Here is a 23,312-nt window from a genome sequence, read left to right as displayed (position 1 = left end):
ACATCCCCACTTTAAGAGTTTAAGGACATACTCTCTTGATCCTCCATATATATATATACATACAGGCGGGTTTTGAAGCGGACGTCCGCACTTTGCAAAAGTGCTGACAGCGACGCAGCGGCGGTGTTCCAATCGGCGGCGGCGGCTCGGGGCTTGGCGGACGGAGGCCGGAGGCTTGGCGGACGGTTCTGGGCAGCGTTCGAGGTCGGAGTTGCAGGTTTCTGGGCAGCGAGCTCACCTGCAACTGCAGGTTTCTGGGCAAGCCTGCAACCACGTCTCCGGTGACTCCACCGACTGCAGACCCGTCCATCCGACCCCTGGCGTTAGTCCGGCAAGCTCCGCCGCTCTGTCGCGCCCCGAGCCGAGCTGCAGCGTCGACGTCCGCACTTTAACAACAGTGCGGACGTCCTCTTTGGAACCGCTCCATATATATATATATATATATATATATATATATATATACAGAGCGGAGCTCCGCTTTGAAACTAACGTGTGAAGTTCGAGTTTTTGGTCACTTTTCGGTCGCATATCCACATCTCGACCGTTTAGTTTTTAGGTACTAGTGTATAGATCATCTCTGCAAATTTTCAGCCAAATTGATGATCGTTAAGGTATCTAACTCGCTTAAACCAATGGACGGACTGAATCTGTCAACCTGAACCGTACTAGCTTTAAGGCAGTTATCAATGCCTTAACGATCATCAATTTGGCTGAAAATTTGTAGAGATGATCTATACACTAGTACCTAAAAACTGAACGGTCAAGATGTTGATATGCGACCGAAAAGTGACCAAAAACTCGAACTTCACACGTTAATTTCAAAGCGAAGCTCCGCTCTGGATAGGATACGTATATATATATGGATTAAATTCAGTTTACCCCCTGAGGTTTGGGGGTAATTTCATGTTATTCCATGTCCTCTCAATTTAATCAGTTTACCCCTCGAGTTTTTCAATTCTCCTCAACCGTGTCCAATTTGGACGTTAAGTCTGATAAAAAAAAAAAAAAAAACCACTTTAAGGGCTAAAATTGTCATTTCAAGGAAAAAAAACAGTATGACAAAAAAAAATTCATGGTTTTTTCTTTTTTTATTTCTCTCTCCCATTGAAGAAGAAGAAATTTTTTTTTGGTCATGTTTTTTTTTTTTTTTTTAATTCTCTCTCATTGAAGAAGAAGAAGAATAATTTTTTTTAAATTGTCATTTCAAGGAAAAAAGACACCATGACAAAACAAAATTCTTTTTTTTTTTTTGTCATGTTTTTTTTTTTTAATTTTATTTCTCTCATTGAAGAAGAAGAATTATTTTTTTTTGGTCATGGTTTTTTTTTTTTAATTCTCTCTCATTGAAGAAGAAGAAGAGAATTAAAAAAAAAAACCATGACCAAAAAAAAAATTATTATTCTTCTTCAACGAGAGAGAATTTAAAAAATTAAAAAAAAACCATGACAAAAAAAAAAAAGAATAATTTTTTTTGTCATGGTGTTTTTTTTCCTTGAAATGACAATCTAAAAAAAAAAATTATTCTTCTTCTTCAATGAGAGAGAATTAAAAAAAAAAATTTCTTCTTCTTCAATGAGAGAGAAATAAAAATAAAAATAAACCATGACAAAAAAATTTTTTTTTTTTTTTATCATGGTTTTTTTTTTGTCATGGTGTTTTTTTTCCTTGAAATGACAATTTTAGCCCTTAAAATGAGTTTTTTTTGTCAAACTTAACGTCCAAATTGGACGGAATGGGCACGGTTGAGGAAAATTGAAAAGCTCGAAGGATAAACTAGGGCTGGCCTCAGTCGGTTCTGCAGTTTCTAGTACTAAACCCGGAACCGGAACCGACTGTTGCTTATCGGTTCGGGTTTGCTATTTTTGGGATCAAGAACCGAGGTAGAACCGAACCGACCATGCTCGGGTCGGTTCCTCGTTCGGTTCCTCGGTTCATAATCTATCTGAAAAACTGGAATAATTGCTATGAAGAAGGAGGAGGACAGAAGAAGAAGAAGAAGAAGAAGGAGGAGGAGGAGGACAGAAGAAGAAGAAGAAGAAGAAGAAGAAGAAGAAGAAGAAGAAGAAGAAGAAGAAGAAGAAGAAGAAGAAGGAGGAGGAGGAGGAGGACAGAAGGAGGAGGAGGAAGAGGAAGAGGACAGAAGAAGAAGAAGAAGGAGGAGGACAGAAGAAGAAGAAGGAAGAGGAGGAGAAGAATAGTTGTGGCCAAGAAGTGAAGAAGGAGGAGGACAGAAGAAGAAGAATAGTTGTGGACTTGTGGCAAAGAAGTGAAGAAGTGAAGAAGAAGAAGAAGAAGAAGAAGAGAAGAATGGTTGTGCCGTTGTGGTGATAAGAGGCAAGAGATGGAGGAGAATGATTAAAAAGAAATAAAGGACAGAGAAAGAGAAGAAAAAGGGAGGTAGTGAGTGGTTGGCTGATAGAGACAACTCACAAATGGTAGAAAGAGAAAAAGAAAGGGGGTGAGGGCCGACAGGGAGAAAGAGGAAAAGAAAGAGAGAGACAAAAAGATAAGTTTAATATAAAATAATATGGAAGAGATGGGAGAGAGCCCCACTTGCTGACATCAAACAAGGTAAAAAATTAAAAATATACAATAATATAATAAAAGCACCTCGGTTCGGGTAAAGGTAAAAACTGAATACAGGAACCGAAACCGAACCGTTATTATCACACAAGAACCGAACTGAAAAAAAAAAGACTAAATTAAGAGAGAAAACCGAACCGAACCGACCCGTTCGGGTCGGTTTGGACCGGTTCCTCGGTTTCTCGGTTCTAAAATCCCAGCCCTAGGATAAACTGATTAAATTGAGAGGACAGGGACTAACATGAAATTACCCCCAAACCTCAGGGGGGGTAAACTGAATTTAATCCTATATATATATATATATATATATATATATCCAAACACAGATAAGTTACAACCCTTCAAGAATTGGTTACACATCTCAAGAGCAATTATGTCAATTCTTTCTCAAATGATTGTTGCTAATTGAAGACGTTGACGTAGAAGTAAGTGATTGAAATTTCTTTTAAACTTTTTGGTGATATATCGAATGTTATTAACATATTGTTCGTTTTCTTTTTGGCAAGTGCTTTGATTTTCCCTTAAGAGAATTTTCGTTGAAATTCTTTGTTTGTATGAATTAGGTGATGAAATTGATGTTGATTTTTTATCTCTCTTTCTACTGTTATGAAGATCTCAATTAAAAGAATGCCAATTTTATATTGCACGCGCATCGCGTGTGTTGGTTGCTAGTTTTATGAATACAAGAGATAATTGATCAAATAAACATTTCTTAAAGCGTCATTTCAAAATTCCATATTTCTATCTAGATTTCCATAATTTCTTTCAAATATTTACCCATACCGAAATTTTCTCAATATTTCCATCGAAATTTCTGTTTTTTGAGTCATTAATATATCCTCGAAATCCAATATTTTGCCCCTTAATCCCCATACGTTTAACATCAACACCCTCCCCAAAGAAATTATCTAAAGAAATTGATGTTGCAGTAATCCCAGTTTATTTAATCTATTGAAAAACTAATTGTATGCCACTTGTTTATAACAACAAAATGTCTGATGACTGATCCTTAATCATAACAATCGTAAAAGCATCAAAACGGCGGGGGGCGGTTGACAAATTGTCATCTCTAAATTTAACTTGAGAACTGCGGCGGGACACTTTCCAATATCAGCAGACTTGAGAATTATTGTTGAGAAATGATTTTACCATATTCGCCATCACCCGCTTCCACCAACAGTACCCAAAAGTTGAATTGAGGCATGAGGCAAAGTAGACAAAACTTAGCTGCTTAATCCACAAAAACGTTGATAAACCAACCATGCAAATATTAGCCGTTTTCTGCTCGGTCGTAAGCATTGGATTTATGCTTTGGTGCAAATGTGAAACCATCTGGAACCTTCCCAAGCAACATCTCAGAGAGCCTAACCTGCATACGGAAAGAAAAAAACATGTATCAAACTACATCACCTAGCAGGTTGGTTCAATGGATTTGACAACAGAAAGACAGAGTAAAGCAGTGCCCAGTCAGTGGCAGAATCAGAAGCCATTAGTGTCTCAAGGTCATCACGTCCAAAATAAGATGGTGGGCGCCAGCTCAGTCGTTGTGGGATGACATCTAGAAGACCAACAGGTACATATCTACAAGTGTAGCTAAGCCATTCTAACAGAAAACGCCTAGTTGTCTCGACACCTGGGACATACGACAGGATAAAAGCCCATAAAATCAGAAATTTTGATAAGCACAGACATCCCAAAACATAAGTTGGGTGACAGTTTTGCTGAATAACCGTATAAAAGAGTATATTTTTGTAAAAGTAGCTAAGCATACTTTAACTGCACAGCTGCCAAGTATAATACCATATAAGAACATTTTAATAAAACTGTAAGTCATAGCTGGTATGCATAATATACTAAAAATACAAACCTTTTGTGTCAGAGCCCCAATGTTCAAGGCCACAACGTACATAATCCTTCAAAATATTAAATCGCTCCCCAGAAGTGATGTCCCAGTGCCTCTGCTCCTTTATTTCTGTAAAAACCCAAGGCTGAAAACACAAGGAGGGTTTAGTACACGAAGGTTCTAGGTTCCAAAGTCAGAAAACTCAAAACCATGGACTGTCTACATACACAGACACAAGATATAAATTCTAGACATCTAATAAAAATGTTAATATAAGAACAATAACCACAGTGTGTGTGTTGGGTTGGGGGGTTAACAAAATTCATACCTTAATTAGTGCTCCTCGAGCAATCATGCATGAAGACAGTTCAGGGCACTCAGCCTTGTGCTTGTTCCAATCTACATACGAAAATACATCTCCATTTCCAAGGACTTGCAAAGAATCAGGGGCTTTTTTAGCACACTGGTACACATATTCCCAATCTGCAAGCTTGCTGTAGCGTTGCTGTCGTGATCGACCATATAGTTACTGTGCTGGCTCCCCAGTTGCCCATGTCAGCAATAAGCGAGTCAATGCGATTTTTCCCCTCAAAATAGGCTGTGCGGACCTGTAGCAAAATAGCAGCAGTTAACATTTCTTGAACAACCTAAAGACTCAGAATTTACTTAAGATATCAAGAAGAAAAGAACAATGAAACTAGAAATTTCACAGGAAGCAGCTAGTGCATTAGAATCATTTTGGAACCGAATAATTAAACAAAAATATCATACAATCATATAAACATGGTATATTGGAAAAAAAAAAAACATATGATTCAGATTGTTTTGTTCACAGTTGTATATAACTGCCATAAAAGATTAAAAGTTACCTTGATAGTTATAGGAATGTCAACTGTACCAGAAGCTGCTTGCACAATGCCTTTCATTCGCATTGGTTTTGTTAGAAGAGCTGAGCCAGCACCCTTGTTCACAACAATATCTATTGGGCACCCCATATTTATATCAATGAAGTCTACGGTACATTCCTGTTCTATAAGTTCAACAGTGCGTGCTACGGTGTCTGGATATGCCCCACATATCTGAACGCCAAACAAATCCTCAGATGAATGTCTCCTCAGCAGGGCCCATTCCGACGCTTGACCCTAATGTCTCCTCAGCAGGGCCCATTCTGACGCTTGACCCTATGACAGTTCCAATTAGAATATGCAACATATATTATACAAATTTATGCATGCAAAACTAATTTGTATATACAATGCAAATATGAAACTAGGGCAAAAGCCTAGTCCTCAGCTCTACTAATGTGAATTAAAACACCTTCATCTGTCCGGAGATAAAGAGAAACAGGGCTGATCCTGACACTGTCTACCATGTGAATAATGAATACTTTCATGCCAACTGTCATGCCTTACATAGCATAACTGCACAAATGATATGTGGCCATTTCTTTTCCTAGAAGATCAAAAGAAAAATGAAAAAGCATGCTTCCCCTTGCACTTAAGAATTGTACATCAAAGGATGCTGATAATTATTTCATGACATAACAGCTTCACTATCCACATTATCAAGTATAATATGCTACAAACCCTATATAGAGATTCTAATTCATTTTTTGGAATGGCATATTAAGTCCTTCAAACTTGTGTTATCACGTTAAAAAAATGTGTTTTCAATACACACACACACACACACCATTAATAACCATACTCATCATGGATCATCAGAGGTTTTTGATCACATTGACCACACAGTGAACTTAATGAGCATCGAGTTGCATCTCAAAGGTAAAATGTCATGTATATTATAAAGAATGCTCAGCAGGAAAAAGCATAATACAAACCTGCAAAAGATTTGTACACATTGCCATTTCACCACATGTTATATCTGCCCCTAAACCTTTGCAAACCCTTCGAAATGGAAGATTTCCGACTGTGGTCAAAGGTGCAAGGTACAACTTTTCTCTGAAGTCAATAAGCTTCTTTTCACGTGGGTGTGTCTTTAAACTTCTATCATTCTCTGAGAATTCAATGTTAGCTGCAGCTTCTGGTTCAGGTTCCATGCAGGTTTGCCCAACAACTTTTCCTGTAGCACTCACACCTGTTGCAGAATAATCAACACTTACATTGAATGCCTCCAACTATTAGGATGTTAGAAAAATGCAAAGAACAAAAAGAGCCAAAACCTCCATAATCTGCTTCACCAGAACCAAACTCCTCTTCAATTACAGATCTTGACTTCTTTTAAGGCCTAGAATCGTCCGATGGAAATGTTTCATTAGCACCTCCCTCTTCTTTCACTTCAACAGACAACTCCATTTCATCAGATGGAAACTTTTCATCAACACGTCCCTCTTCTTTTATTTCAGCAGTCAACTCCACTTTATCATCTGTGTTACTGGGAAATTCACTACAGCCATTTCCATCAGTAACATCACAATTCTTTGAAACCACCGACCCATTCTCCTTTGACATGGCAATTATTTTTGAATTGGCATGCCCCTGCAAAGATAGGTCATAGGATTTATTTATGTATAAGAATAGTTCACAGAATGATGCACTAAAATCAAACAAAAAATTGATGTCCGTATTACTAGTCGTAAGAGGAAAGGGAAACCAGAACATATGAAGACATTTCATTACGTCGGGCACAATTATCAAATATTCTAAGTTCTCTACCATAAACATTGCCACACTTCAACCAAATTAGTGGATAATTACAACATACCAAACACTTCCAAATGTCCAACAGATTTAAGTGTAGAAGTTTCATGTGTCATAAAGGATTTAAGCATTTTTTTTCATTTTTATAGGAAACAATAAACTAAATAAAGAAAAGTGTAGACACAGGACAAGGAGTCCTCTGAATTATATCAAGGCAAATGACAAACAACTAAAACCAGACCACCCTACAGGAACAAAACAACAAAAGGAAAAACTCACATAGTAGCTTTCGAATCTAAAAGTACAGTAGAGAACAAGCTTTTGAATTTGGACCTATCTTCTTCCAACCAAAGAATTTAAACCCCATACACAGAAAAGCATTGCTGGCTGACCCAGCTCAAAGTCTCAAACTAGCCTCTGTAAAAACCTTTGACTAGGTCACTGGGCAATGAACCTATAGATTCCATACTTTCACAATATTTTCAAACACATAATGCCAATTGGAGACATTAAAGACATGTCATCTCCTCTGAACCTATTACAAATATTCACCTCCCAGTTGCAACTGTCCAAGCCAACACTCTTACCTTAGGAGATCTTCTCTAAGACATGAGAGGGAATTAGCAGAAGAGAGTTTCCATTAGGTGCCTAATGTAGATTTTCAGGAGAAAGCTCGGGATGATTCAAACTTCCACATTCTCCTAGAAGACTTGATCACTATATTTCTAAACATAATACAAGACATGAAAGTACCCTCCAGATCATTGGATGTCCTTGGAACAAAAATCCAAACTCAAAGAGATTCCCAGAAAATCTAGCAATGAAGTATTTAAGGTACTACCATAAATGATAGGGGCCACAATAAAGAGAGAAAATAGATGTTTTCCCACCCAGCAGTCTTCCTAAAACCTGACTCTCCACATTTCCACCTTGAGGTAACATAGAGAAAAGAAACAAACAAGACCTCAAGCGGTGTCTTTTTATGGACATCAACTTACTCCTAATGACAGCATGCCATAAATTTGAAACCTCCATAACCATTTTGCAAGCCAAGCTTCATTTTTCCCCACCAAAACCCCCCACTTCTAAGCCACCTTTTCCTTTATCAGTGTCACCACTTCTCATTTTACAAAGTGATCCTTTCCCCTGACAATAGCCCTTTCCACAAAACGTCCTCATCAGTGTCTCCATTCTTCTAGTCACACAATGGGAATTCTAACAAGTGACTGATGGTTAATAGGAAGGCTACTCTGAAAAACTGCAGTTTTCAAGATTTTTTTTATTTTTTATTCCTGTTTAATTATTCAATCCCTGGCTTCTGCAAGCACAGTGATAGCCCAAAATCTCATTACATATCAAATACTCTCTCATATTCTCCGGCTGGGGTATTAATGTATTACATATTCTTCTAACAAGAGATAAAGTATCATGATAACAAAACATAACAGATTAATAAGATTAGGATTATTATCTTAGAAACAATGCAAACATAGCAGCAAGGGGATCAAAGAACATAATTCATATTCATACAACCTTACATAAACATGTATGCACACAATGAGAGAGAGAGAGAGAGAAGGGTGTTGGACTAATACCATGAGACCAAGAGCCTTGAGTTTGGCATCGGCCTTGGTGAACTTCATTTTATTTTTCCACAAAAGCTTTTGAACATTTTTGCTTAATCCATTCATCTCAGAGCTTCTTCTACGAGCATTCACATCTCCATCTGCAACACCATTTTTATGTGTACCCAAGAACCTACATGACAAACCATAAGGGCATGGCTCATCAATAGCCATAAAAGGACATTCTCCCTCAATCTCCTCAGGTTTCTGCATTAATTAGTCATAATGGTCAAATGGTATAACATTTTACAACACATCAAACGAGTCAAATACTAGACAAGCATTCAAAACTACGTGAGCCTTATAGGCTTCTATGTCATGGCTGTAGCGGCACTTATCATTATATGGACACCGACTAACATCTCCTTTCTTTGCTACCTCTGGACAGATACCAAGGGGCGATTTCTGTACCTGCAAGAAGAAACTTGACAAACTTTAATCCTTTCCATTGCTTTAGGGTTAAGCCTTAAATGTTGTTAAACACACCGAAAAAGAAAAAACATAGGTTGGCAAACAAAACATATATGACGATTTGCTACCAGTTCTAAGCGTTTGACCTCTTCTCCTACACTTAGTCTAAGCTCATCAATGACTCAAACTTTCATCTTAATTCTTTGTTTAACCAAGAATTCAATCGCATATAAATCAATAGCCAAGGTTTAGCAAGAAAATATCACACTTCTTTGATTAATCACAAATAAAAAGCAAGCAAATAGTCATATTCCCTATTGTATTATCGAAGCATAACCTCGCGGCGTTCACGCTTAAGCTGCCGCTTGGACTTCTTCTCCTTCACTACGTTCGACTGTGCAGGCTTCGCGTTGCCCTCACAGACGGCGTCGTTTTGATCCTTAGAGCAAGGTCTGACGGGAGGAGGGCGAAGGTACTGTTTCTTCACCGGAGCGATGGACTTGGCTACGAGCTCCTTCGGCGTCCTCTCAGCCGCCGCCACCATGCCGTTGGAGACCTCTGGGCCCGTTCCAGTTGCGGCAGGAGTGTCGTCGCCCATGGTGCTATGTTTAAACGCAAACAGGTGAAGAGTGAAACGACGTGCAAATGGGTAATGAGATAAAGGGTGTATTTCTTTGCTCTTGTTTCTTTTTGGAACTTTTCTTTCCAATTTTCTAGTTCCACAATTGGAGTACATATAGATCTCCCACCTTTTTTGAAGATTTTATTAGAAAATAGAAACAAAAAAGAAAGAGACATTGGATGAATCCATAGAGTGGGCTGCAATGAACCAACACAAATGTAGACCAAAGGGGCCCCACTGACGTGGCCTTTTCTCCTCCACAGAAACTAGCGAAATTTTGTTGATTGTTAACCTTCTGTTAACTGTAAATTCTGTGCTGTCATGGTAAAAGGATAAGGGGTTTCTGGTATATTGGCATCTGGGATGTGAGGGTTACAGCCTTGGCTCGACATTTATCTGGTTTGGCAGCTTATTCATCAAAGCCACGGAGAAGCGAGGACTTAGATGATCCCGGAGCTCCACCGCACAACCAGCCCATTACGGGGTGGCAGACGCACATAGGGACGAGTGGGGGGCAGTTGGCCCCAGTGATTTTTTATTTTTGTTGAACCGGTGCACAATCAATATCCAAATACTTGTTCTCCTTCCTCCGATCTAATTCCCTCTGCATGCTGGCTTTTCTGGCATCCTTTGCTTAACTGACCCCCTGATTAGGATTTTGTATCCACTGATCTACACCTACATCTACTTGTCATACCTTGATTCCTCTTCGCCTGTGCCTTCTACTCAACTACCGTATCTATGTATTGCAACAAAGGTTTTCACAGGTTAAAGGAGAAGCAGAAATCATCGTAGTCTGGGGTGAGAAAGAGAAGAGGAGGGACTCAAGATTGTGGTGGACTTCGGGGGGAGGATTTGGGTTTGTTTCCGGAGAGGTGGATTCGAAAATTTTAATCGAGTTTGGGGAATAGTTTTCAGCAGCAAAAGAGGTGAGTGTTTGGTTTGGGTTTGTATGGGTTGTCTGAAATTGTGGTTTTGATTATGAAATCTATCTGTATTTGTTGTTTGCTTTACAATCTCACTATTTGTTTCTGCAAAATCAATTCATACTAGAGATCGATGTTTGGACTATGGAGCTTTGAGACTGCCAATATAATTAAAGTAGTTTCTAGCTTTTGCTACAGATCAAGATGTACATTGGTGTGTGTCTTAGGGTGCTAACATCTGTTTGATTTTCTGGAGCTTTTTTACTTGTAGATTAGCTGCTGCTTTGACAACTATGATGTTCCTCAGGGACAGTTGTTTGAATTTCAAGTCCATCTGCATAGCAGCAGAGTTTTCATGGGGGTACTGCTTTTGTTATATATATATATATATATATATATATATATATATATATATCTATTTCTCAAATGGCAAGATATTATCACCTCTTGGCAAATTGGAAGTCCTGAGGGTCAGTACCAACTCCTCCAACCACAAACAAACTAGGCAAGTTATTTACTCCAAAACAAAGTTTATTATACTTGACTCAGCAATGTCATTAGACATTTCAAAACTACAAAAGCAACCGGAACTATCACCCTGAATCACAAATTCCCAACTCATAGCCAAGAAGAAAACAAAATAAATAGTTGTTTGCTGTACTTCCGTTTTAGCTTATACCTTTTAATTATACTACCCGCTGCAAAGCGCGGGCTCTGTAACTAGTAAGATCTCATACTCAGCTCCATCCCCCTACTTCCAGTTGTTTATGCTATTATTTATTTGGGTGCTTTATTTGCAATTTATGTACTAAATGAAAATCGATCTATCTATTTGATATAAAATGTAGTGATTGAAGTTCCTGAAGATGGGACAGCCCTTGATGTGGAGATGAGTTACAAGAGTTGAACCTATGGCTTGGGTCCATCTGTGCAAGTAGTTGATATCTTTCATGAGATCTTTTGAAAAAAAAAAAAATTATATTCACAAAGTGCTTTTCATTTCTTATATATGTGAGCTATTTGATTGCCTCAAAATATTTTCTCTCACATATAATTGAGTGATTATAATCTTCTAAGCATTGCCTTGATCTGAGAGAAGAAAGAGTGGATATACCTTGTGAGGATATGAATCATACTTGTCTGAAACATGCTTAACAGAAACCATCACCATTGTTCCAACCAAGTCCTACTTGTGTACATGTAAATTATGTGTTTTAATTAACTCTCGAATGCCGAAACATTAATTCTTGGTTGAGTGCTAATCTTGATGTTATGAAAGTAGGAGATTTCTGAGACTAAAATGTTGAAAGGCAATAGAGTCATTGTATGTTGTAATGTTTGAGTCTTTCTTTCTTTAAATTTTGGTTGAGTCTATGTTTGTGTTTTTTTTTTTTTTGATTTTGCTAAGGGACTAGCAAAAGCCAAGTGTGGGGGAATTTGATAGGAGCATTTTAATGCGACGTTTTAATTGTTATTTCCTCATATTTTACTTAGTTATTTCCTTAAATAAATAAATTTTAATATAATTTTTATTTTCTAGGTACATTGGAATAAATGGAGAAGAAATGAGCTGACATGAAGAAATGGAGTTTTCCTGGTCCGACTAGGAATCCCAGTCAATGCAGGAATCCTGATGAGGCTAGGAAACCTGAAGGCATTAGGAGACCACATGATGACGTGGGAGATTAAATCTGATTTTTGCATGGAAAATCATGGAGTTAATATCAAAAATCAAGAGATGATCAAGGATAATGATGTCATGGAGAGATTTAAGGGAGAAAAAGTCCAAAAAAAGTCCAGATTCATTCCTATTTTCACTCAAGAGTATTTTGGCCGAAAATTAAGAGAAAAATCAGATTAAATCTTGGGAAAATCAGCAATAATATATTTGGAAAGATTATGGATTTATTTTGGAGCTTTTTGATTGGTTGAGTGACATGGCAAAGCTGACATGGCATTCTGTGATTGGTCGAAGCTGTGTGGCATGATTGGATAGTTATTTGAGGAGATAAATCAAAAAATAATCATGCAATTAATTCAAAAATAATCTCCCTAAATCAAGGTGTTAAATTGGAGGTTTCTTATTGGTTGGATGACATAGCAGAGCTGACGTGGCGTTCTCTGATTGGATAATGCTGTGTGGATCAATCTTGAAGACTTGGAGACTAAGTTGCCATCCTCCTATAAATAGGAGCATTCTCTATAGACCATCAAACACCAACACCATCACACCACACCACAACACACTATACACCATCACACAACAACACCACCACAACAAACACCTCTTCATTCAGAAAATTCTCTCCATCCTCTAAAGCAAGCCATGGATTTCAAGCAAGGCCGAAGCAAGAGAAGAAGGAGCCGTGACCTATTCCTCCACCATCCACCATTGAAGACTTGCTTTCAAGCTTCAAGGATCACAACGAAAATCATCCATCCTCATCTTCCATCCACGGTGTAATTCGACCTCTACTTTGTAACCTTTGCTTTGAATTTCGTTGGTTTTGTTTTAGTTGACATTCATGATTGAACAAAATTATTATTTCTGGAATTTTTATGATTAAATGAGAATTTCGATTCTATTATTGTAATTCGAGAGTTGCTTATGTGAGTTTGTTTAATTAAATTTGCTTTATAGATATCTTTTGTATTTTAATCTTATGTGGTTCGAAACACTTAGGGTTTTGATATGAATGGTGCTAGATTTAAGAACATGAAATCAACTTTTTGTTTTGTGTAACTTGAATCGAAGTAGTAAAGGTTTTGGACAAAAATCGAATTTAATTAAAGAGGATTGCAATTAGGTAGACTTTTTCATACTAAGTTGTACACTTGAGTTGATAGCCTTTTTATGTGTTTCATGCGTTAAACATGTCATGATTGACTAGCTTTCTAGGGCTTGATTACATGTTTGATAGGATTAATCTTTGTGCTTTCACTTAGGTTAATTAGCATTGAAAAGTAAAAAATGGGAAATTATTTGCTTTCAAATATTTCACATGATCAACTCCTTTCTCATGACTTAGATGAACAATATTAGGGTTTAATCGAATTTGATCATAGTTTCGGTTTTGATCTTTGTTCTCTCATTCCACCCGTGTATATATGTTTTTTTTACATTTTCTTTATTATATTTATTTTAATTTTTAATTTATAATTCTAAAACCCCCTTATTTGTATTTACTTGTATATATTTTTATTCTTTGTTTTATTTTTGTAAATAATACTTTTATTTTAATTCTTTAGTTGTTTTTGCAATTACAGGTGTACCCTCAATCTCCAGTTAGAACGATCCCTATTTATTCTATACTAACGATGACATTTCAGGATTAAATTATGCGCTTGCTTTAAGTGTATCAGTATGTGAATGTTCATGGCTAAGAGCCGTTACAAAGCATGTTCGAAGCACATGTGGACTGCATTCCACCACTGATGAACCGACCATTATCTACGGGGATAATGCTGCTTACATAGAGTAGATAAAGACGAGTTTCATCAAAGGAGACAACACCAAACATATTGCACCAAATTTCTCCTTCAATCAGCAACAACATGAGCATCAGAAGATTGAAGTGAAGCAGATTTGATCTGAAGACAATCGTGCAAACCTCTTCACCAAGTCACTACCAAAGTCTATATTCCAGAAGCATGTCCAAGGTATTGGTCTACGTAAACTATCTGAATTACCTAACATGTAATTTTCAGGGGGAGTTGAAATCAAGGGGAGTATCCTGAAGCATACTCATTTGACTGTCGTGTACTCTTTTTGTCCTTCGTCCAGGGTTATTTTGTCCCACTAGGTTTTGTTACTTGACAAGGTTTTAACGAGGCACATCTTTAGCATGGTCACCCCACTTATACTACATCCTGAAGATGCTTTAATTTGACATATATATGCATTTGCTCATCTTTTCCCTTCGACCACGGGTTTCTCCCACTGGGTTTACCGGGCAATGTTTTGGTGTAGCAACTCTAATGCATCCCTCTCGTAGACATACTACCTACTTCTGGTGTTGATAAAAAGACTTCACCTATCTCTAAAGCTGTGATACTGCTACTCCACACTCAAGCGCGTTGAGCTCTTTTTCTCCTTCGACCAAGGTTGTTTTTTCCCACAAGATTTTACTTGGCAAAATTTTTGACGAGGCAACTTAGAAGCGCACACAGCCTACGCAACACTATTGACATGGAATATCCAAGGGGGAGTGTTGTAAATAATTATAGATAAATCATGTAAATAGATGTTAAGTAATAGGTGCCTATCCCTATAGATTGGTGATTAATAGAATTGTATGTAGGAGTAAAAGACGTTGCTATTAAACGTTACCTTTTTGTGTACACCATGTACTCCTCTATAAATCTCCTCATAGTGAGATGAATACACACATCCCATTCTCTGCGTCTAAACTCTCTATTCTCTCAAACTCTCTCACTTTATGTTTTACAACAGATGTGCAATCCTTTACATTTTTCTTAGCTATTTCCTTTGTGAAGCAATTCAAGATAAATAGGAGCTTAAATGGCGCAAAGAATCCATGGACCATGAAGTACTGATGCAAAGGACTCAAATTGATCATTTATATGGCCGGAAATAACAAGGGAAGTTAATGGAAAATGATGTGCAAAACATTTGCTGCAAAGCATTCCAGAATCAGCTTTTTGGGAACAATTTTGGAGAGCTTTTCTTGCATCCTTACAAGTGCACTTTTGAAGAAAGGGCCATCATTCCTTAATTAAATGATTTTGTATTTCAACATGAGCCGAAGAATTTGTCAGAATCATCAACGAGCCAGCATGAGACAAGGTGCAAATTAGACTTCTCGATAAGGCAGAAACTGCCAGCTTTTCACAAAGCATTTTGGGAGATCTTTTCCGGTGACTTACCTGGGTTTTTTCTAAGTTTATTAATTATTCTAGAATAAATGATGTCATAGAGCATAGAGAAGTCGAGAAGCATCCATAAACACGGCAATATCAAGTCAATCCTTGTCCAAGAAGGAAGCTTCAGAGACAGAAAACGAATCCTAGTCAAAATAGGGCAGATTGGCCGAGAATCTTCTTTGGATGCACTACTACAATAACATGATTTAAGGACACCTAAACCTTGTCCTTAAATATATATACAAGTTTAAGAGTCCTCTATTCGGGTGTCATTGTAAGTCATATACAAGGACACTAGAAAAGAGTCATCTTTTCCCTACCAGGACACTTAAACGGTGTCCTTAAAAGTCCAAATCAAGTATCCTCATATACAATAGAGGACACATAAAATGTGTTCTTATATCAAGAAAATTGTGTCCTCTTTACCTTACTAGGACACAATTTTTGTGTCCTAAAAATGAAAATAGAGGTGTCCTCTTTGCTTAAGGACACATAAATTGTGTCCTTAAATGTTGAAAACCATCCAAAAAAAAATTATCGCAAGCATTCTTAAAAGCGCCAAAAGCAATATATTAGTCACCAAAATATACTATTACAATATGTATACTAATTAATATCTGAGCTAAGGAGAGTCAACTACAAAATGATATTTAAAAAGTACCGTAACTACACTGTACTAATTTTCTCATTAGGTATGTTCTATAAACCTTGAACAGATGTAAAGCTGCAGGAACTCCAATGATCTGTCCTTGCTAAAATAAGAACCTAAACAAACAAGCCAATAAACAGATGTACAGATAATTGATGCAATGTTAGAGCCTCAAACTGCATATTAGGAGTTTGTAGAAAACACAAAAGAGCAAAGCAGTCAATATCAGATAGTATCAACTTGGCAAATCGAAATATGTAAGATAGAGGTACCAAGGAAACTTACTTTGTAGTAACTCTCTTGAGCAAGACGATGAGCCAAAAATAATGTCAAATAAGCAACAATCAGTCACCGTTTTAGGCTTGTTGAGCAGCTGTGATAACCAACTAGAAATGAGCAGATGATTGTCAGAACCATCATTACCTCAAGAATGTTATTTCCCATTTCAAATTTCAGAGATAGGAGGATATTGAATATTGAACTCAAATAAGAAAACCAAACCATATAATAACAAACAAATGACCTCTCCCTCAAATCCTAGATATAAAAGGATCATAAAAATCAGGGCAAACATAAAGATTGAAACTTTGAATGTAAAATCAAAAGGGGATTGAGAACCCTTACAGATCTTAGGGCCTGCAAGCTTTAATTTTCACACAAGACCCGCAAACACAACAATAATGTAATCAGGTCAAAACAACAACAAACTTGCATTCTGTGCGCTCCATCATATCTGTTTATGTAATGTTTATGGTGTCATAGTATACTATTCTAACCTCTTATGCAAATATGAGCAATGCCACATTTATGTTTTCACTTGCACGCCATGAAAAGAGTGAAATCTGCACAAACCATTCAACTTTAGCAATAAACCAAAGCATGTTAAGTGTTCCAAATCTTTATGCTTCAGAGTTCCAATCATGAGGACGATAAAGAAAATTATATGTTCACGAAAAGACAATAGAAGTTACCAAGAGCATCAAACAGATCAAGAAAAAGATCATAATTCAAATGCTCACACTTCTATTTCTCCCTCACATCCTTGTGGATTTGCTTAGTGATTCTGTGTGAGAATACGGGAACTAAGTATGAAGCATGATGGAGAGAGAGAGTGACACAAGCATATATAGTGATTCACCTTGCCCTTGAGGCAAGGCTACGTCCACTTGGAAGTTCCACTATGAGTGAGGCCAAGTAGCCTTTGTAGTATACAAGTGTGGGGATCATGGATCCCATCCTCATCTAAGAAGGGGAGGACTTCCGTTATAGCTAAAGGAAGTCTCATTCTATTCTATATTTCCGATGTGGGACAATATGTGCCTATTTGTTTCTCTTGAAGCCTTTTGGAAAGCATGGGAGGATGGCCTCCCGTCTAGATACCGGCTGACTTCCACCATAGTGAGGTAGCTCGGGTGTAGATCTACCGGAGGCATGTTGTAGGCGGGGCTAATCATGTCGCGGGGGCCACCTACGAGGTTGTTGCTTATGCTTGGCAGTATGTGATATAGGCGGTATGTACAAGTCTCCCAAGTCCTCGAGTAAGAGGCGCTTCTTGGTTGGGGAGTTTAAATATGATGCCGCCAAGTATGAGTGACGACCCTGTTGAACGCCATATCCATACTAGTCCCCCAACTCAGTAAGCAAGAAGGGACTGTTCGGGTCTTGTAAAGATTCCATGGAAGGTTGGTGCCACAGGGCCATTGTCAAACTAATACCTGTAATAAGATAAAGAGTATACAAAATAGCATATTGATTGCACTAGGGCAATCTAAGTGACGTTTGAGTCAAATGCATTGAGGTGCATAAATGTTTGTATGAGATGCATGTTATACATTGCATAGATGCTTATATTTGTCGAGTGTTAATAAGTCTGAAATGTATGTGATAGCATACAAAGTGCATATGATGCAAAGATGTTTGATGAACACGATGACACATAATGATATGTAAATGTTGTATGCACGTGATGCACATGTGTTAGGATCGAGAGTGTTGTTACTCGCCGAGTCCTCCAAGTCACGTAGTTAGTAAAACAGAAATTCGGACTTAGATTATGTTTCGACGATGCCGGTGAGACTGAGAACGAAGCTCCTGTATCGAAGTAACCATTTGTCATACTAGCGAGACTATGGCAAGACCATGATAGTCTCACGAGTATGATCAGTTAGAGGAAGGAACTCTAACTTACTTAACCCGAACGTATAAGTCATAACTCGATTGTTTGGCTCATATGTTACGGGAATGTAAGAGTTGAGTTTGCTCATTGTTAGGTCCATAATTACCTAGTAATTATTCCCCTAATATTGCACTTTTGCTTAACCTTTGTGTTTATTTATATATATTTATTATGTTTTCCTTATCATGCTAGGAAAAAATGGAAAAGCTTGGAAATGCCCTAAAAACTCAACTTTAGCACATTTTTCTACTCTGGTTAGGAGAAACCGAGTTAGGCAAGGAAGGAGGAGCGGTAGACTGACCAAATGAACTCCAAATGAGTTGAAACTTTCCAGATACATTTTAGACATCCTAAGAATCATTTGTTATGAAGAGTTCAAGAGCTAGTTCGGAATGGAAGGCCTTCAAAAGATTGGTGCAAATTTCTGCACTAGAAGACAAAAACTACAAAACCGGACCTGTACTGATTCCGGCAGAATTTCCGGCCACACCACGCCGAACTAAGCTCTGAAATTTTACGAGGATGATGTAAACTCATGGAGGAACATTTGGTATGAAGAAACCGAAGGCTAATTCGGAAGTCTCAGTGGAGATTAAATTGAAGGAAGAAAGTACGAAAACATGACGAAATGAGAGTCAACGCCGGTCAATGCCGGATTCCGCCCAAGTTGGCCGGCCAAGACCATGTGTGGAGAAGAAGGAAGAGCTGATTAGGGTTAGAGACTTTAGGTCTAGGTTATTTTGAAGGGTCCTTGACCCATAGCCCCAAAATGAACAAAAATTATCCAATTTACCCCACCAACAGATTTTTGTTCCCATCTACCCAATTTAACACCAAATGACCATTTTGCCCTTAAATCAATTAATTAATTACATCCACGGCCACTCTATCTCTCTCCTCCTCTGATCCGATCTCTCTCTCTCTCCCCCCCATCCAAAATCCGATTCCGGTGCCGGACATATCTAGCCACCCTCGAATAGCACCTCGCTCAGCCCCACCACAGATCAGTCCTCTTCGGTGAGATTCCTCGGAGCATCTCCAACTTGCCTTTCCTCCAGATCCTCAACGTCATCGAAAACAAGCTCACCGGCCTGCTCCCTTCGTCGATCTCCAGTCTTACTACAGTATCGATCGGCTCGGAATCGTCTCGTAGAAAATGTACGGACAGATAGCTAGCCTCGCTGGTCCTCATGTACTGCCCCAAGTAAAGCTGCGCTTCGCGATCTCTTCGATCGCCGGAGACCGGCCTCGACAAGCTTTGGACGGTTTTCTTTCTGGAATTTCCAGAGCTGCGTGTAGACCTTGAAGACGTTGTAGAAGTAGGCGTCGTACTCTTGCCTGAACAGAGACGAAGATTCGAAATTAACCATATTTGTGAATCGATTTTGAAGAAGAAGAAGAAGAAGAAATGAATGAGAGACTGGGAGTACCTTTGCGGTGGTAAACTGTCCTTATTGAGACTCGGTTTCGATTTCAGAGTCGGATTTGGATTTGGACACTGAAACTCTGAAAGCGGTGCTGGAGTTGGGGTTGAGAGTTGAGACAGAGAGTCAAAGCGAGAGTAAGAGAAAATTAAGCATTGCTGGAATTGGATAGGGTTGTTGTAGATGCATTCGTACTGAATTCCGGCTACCGAAAGTTCTATTAGAGGGCAATAGACGTCTATTGGGGGGCAATACATGGCCAATAGACGTCTATTGGGGGGCAATACATGGCCAATAGTAGTATATTGGGGGGCAATAGACGTCTATTAGGGGGCAATAGATGTTTTGAATTGATGTAATCTCCTCGTTTTTTTTCTTTAATCAAAGTTTTATTTGTGTAGTTTTAGGAAGATTAATTACCATTTTGGTAATCTAAACGTCTATTAGGGGGCAATAGACGTCTATTGCCCCTCTATTAGGGGGCAATAGATGTCTATTGGGGGCAAAAAAAATTCCAGTGAGATTTTCAGCAATTTCCGGTTGATAAGAGCATTTTAATGCGACGTTTTAACTGTTATTTCCCTACATTTCTTGCGTTATTTCCTTATTAAAACTCTGTTTAGGGAAGTTTCCATTCTTTGATTGGGAAAGTTCCTAATTGTAGAAAGTTTCCGTTTTATAGTTTCTATTTTCCGTTTTTAGAAAGTTTCCATTTTAGTTTAGGAAAGTTTTCATTTCTTATTTTAGAAAGCTTCTATTTTCAGGTCTTTGGAATAAATAAGCTGAATTGAGTTCATAAATGGAAAGAGAAGCTTCATGAAGATGACATGGCAAGGAGAGATTCAAGGAAGAGTTTTTAAAAAAGGAAAATGGAATTAAATTTTCCGTGAAATACCTAGAGGAAAACAAGGTGACAACGTGGGAATTAAGGTGATTGATTGAGAATTTCACGTGGAATAAATCAAAGGAGATTTTCTTGGGAGATTTTTATGGAAAGAAATATTGTTGGAGGAGTAAATTGGTGTGATTGCCAACATGAAAATCAGAAATAATCAAGGAGATGACGCAAAGAGAGATTCAAGGGAGATATTTATGGAAGGAAAATATGTGTGCACCAAGGAAAAGCTCAAAAGGCGTCTAGATTCATCCCTAAATTCCCTAAAGGAATGTTGGCCGAAATTCATGAAGAAAATCAGAATAATTTCAAGGAAATTCGGCAATTAAATATTAGGGAGGTATTTTAGAGAATTATGATTGGTTGGAACACATCACAAGGCTTACTTGGCATTCTATGATTGGTTGTACCACATCACAAGCTTACTTGGCGAATTATCATTGGTTGAAGCTATGTGGAAAATTCTGATTGCTTTGTGAACCCTAGCCATGCTCCTATATATACCCACCTCTTTGACGTTGAGAGGGGTTCCACACACCTTAGAAAAAATCGGAAAATACATATTGTTGCCGTGAGCCTCTATCATCTTCTCTCCATCCTCTAAAGCAAGCCACGGAGTTCAAGCAAGGCCGAAGGGAGAAGAAGGAGCCGTGACATATTCCTCCACCATCCACCATTGAAGACTTGCTTTCAAGCTTCAAGGATTCCAACGAAAATCATCCATTCTCATCTTCCATCCACGGTGTAATTCGACCTCTACTTTGTAACCTTTGTTTGAATTTCGTTGGTTTTGCTTTAGTTGACATTCATGATTGAACAAAGTTATTATTTCTGGAATTTTATATGATTGAATGAAATTTTCAGATTCTATTATTGTAATTCGAGAGTTGCTTATGTGAGTTTGTTTAATTAAATTTGCTTTATAGATATCTTTTGTATTTTAATCTTATGTGGTTCGAAACACTTAGGGTTTTGATATGAATGGTGCTAGATTTAAGAACATGAAATCAACTTTTTGTTTTGTGTAACTTGAATCGAAGTAGTAAAGGTTTTGGACAAAAATCGAATTTAATTAAAGAGGATTGCAATTAGGTGGACTTTTTCATACTAAGTTGCACACTTGAGTTGATGGCCTTTCTATGTGTTTCATGCGTTAAACATGTCATGATTGACTAACTTTCTAGGGCTTGATTACATGTTTGATAGGATTAATCTTTGTGCTTTCACTTAGGTTAATTAGCATTGAAAAGTAAAAAATGGGAAATTATTTGCTTTCGAATATTTCACATGATCAACTCATTTCTCATGACTTAGATGAACAATATTAGGGTTTAATCGAATTTGATCATAGTTTCGGTTTTGATCTTTGTTCTCTCATTCCACCCGTGTATATATGTTTTTACATTTTCTTTATTTTATTTATTTTAGTTTTTAATTTAATAATCCTAAAACCCCCTTTTGTGTTCATTTGTATATATTTTTATTCTTTATTTTATTTTTGTAAATAATACTTTTTACTTTTATTAATTTGTTTTTGCAATTACAAGTGTACCCTCAATCTCCGGAATAGAACGATCCCTATTTACTATATACTAACGATGACATTTCAGGGTTAAATTATGCCCTTGCTTTGAGCGCATCAATTTTTGGCGCCGTTGCCGGGGATTGAAAAATCACTTGTTTTTGTTTATAGTTGTTGTAAATAAATTGTTTGAAACTTAGTTTAATTTAACTAGGATGTTTTTTTTTTTATATTGTTGAATACAAATTTTATTTGTAAGTTATAAATTGAATGGAATAGGTGAAGTCTCTTTTGTTAATATTGGCCTAAACCCCTTATTGGTGCCTAGTTCAGGTCCCTTAAGGTTGAGGGCGGCCTTTATTAACACTTGTTGAACTGTCTTTACACTTATGAACTTTTTCATCTTAGTAAGTATAGCCTATGTGGAATGGTGTCTAGGAAGGGGACAACGTTCATGACGGGTTTTTGAATCCAGAAGTGCTTACAAATGGGCCTAAACCACAATGTGGGAGTAGCTCATGCCAAAATGGATTTTTCCTCTCGTGTTCGTCCTCCCCTACCTGGCCATTTCAGTAAGGTTGCCCAAAGGATGAGAAAGGGAGTTTGTGTCTAGGCGACTATACTTGGGCCGCATGTCCACTTGATTTACCGCTTGGAATTAGATTCGATATCAATAATATTTATAACAAAATAAAATGTTGTGATACACTAAGGTACAAAAAAAAAAAACACTTGTGTAAATATTTTTCGTGCTTTTTTTTTTTTTACTCACTTGTGTACCTAACTTGTGTCATATGTATAATGTACTTGTTAATTATACTTGTATTTTGTAATTCATAGTTACTTGTTTATATATTTTCTAAATCTTTGTTAATTATAGTTACTAACTTTTTAATTTCTATTCCGTCTGGCTGAAAGACGTTAAACTCAAGCGCTGCTTGGGAGGCAACCCAATTCAGAAGCAGCTGTGAAGGAGTTAACAACACAGATTTGCTTTCTCTTTCCCTATTTCTTTTTATTTTTTTTAATTTTTCTCTTTTGTTTTAGGATTTGTTTTCATAAATGTCTTCTATCTATGCTTATTTGTTTCAT

General features: G+C 37.5%; 1 pseudogene; it reads right to left on the bottom strand.

The window, feature by feature from the left end:
• Positions 1 to 3,506: 3,506 nt before the first annotated feature.
• On the bottom strand, positions 3,507 to 9,853 carry LOC112174291 (annotated as a pseudogene).
• Between the last annotated feature and the right edge of the window lie 13,459 nt (positions 9,854 to 23,312).

Source organism: Rosa chinensis, chromosome 6 (genome assembly GCF_002994745.2).
Source record: "Rosa chinensis cultivar Old Blush chromosome 6, RchiOBHm-V2, whole genome shotgun sequence".
NCBI classification, from domain to species: Eukaryota; Viridiplantae; Streptophyta; class Magnoliopsida; order Rosales; family Rosaceae; genus Rosa; species Rosa chinensis.
This window is presented reverse-complemented; position numbering and strand designations above follow the sequence as displayed.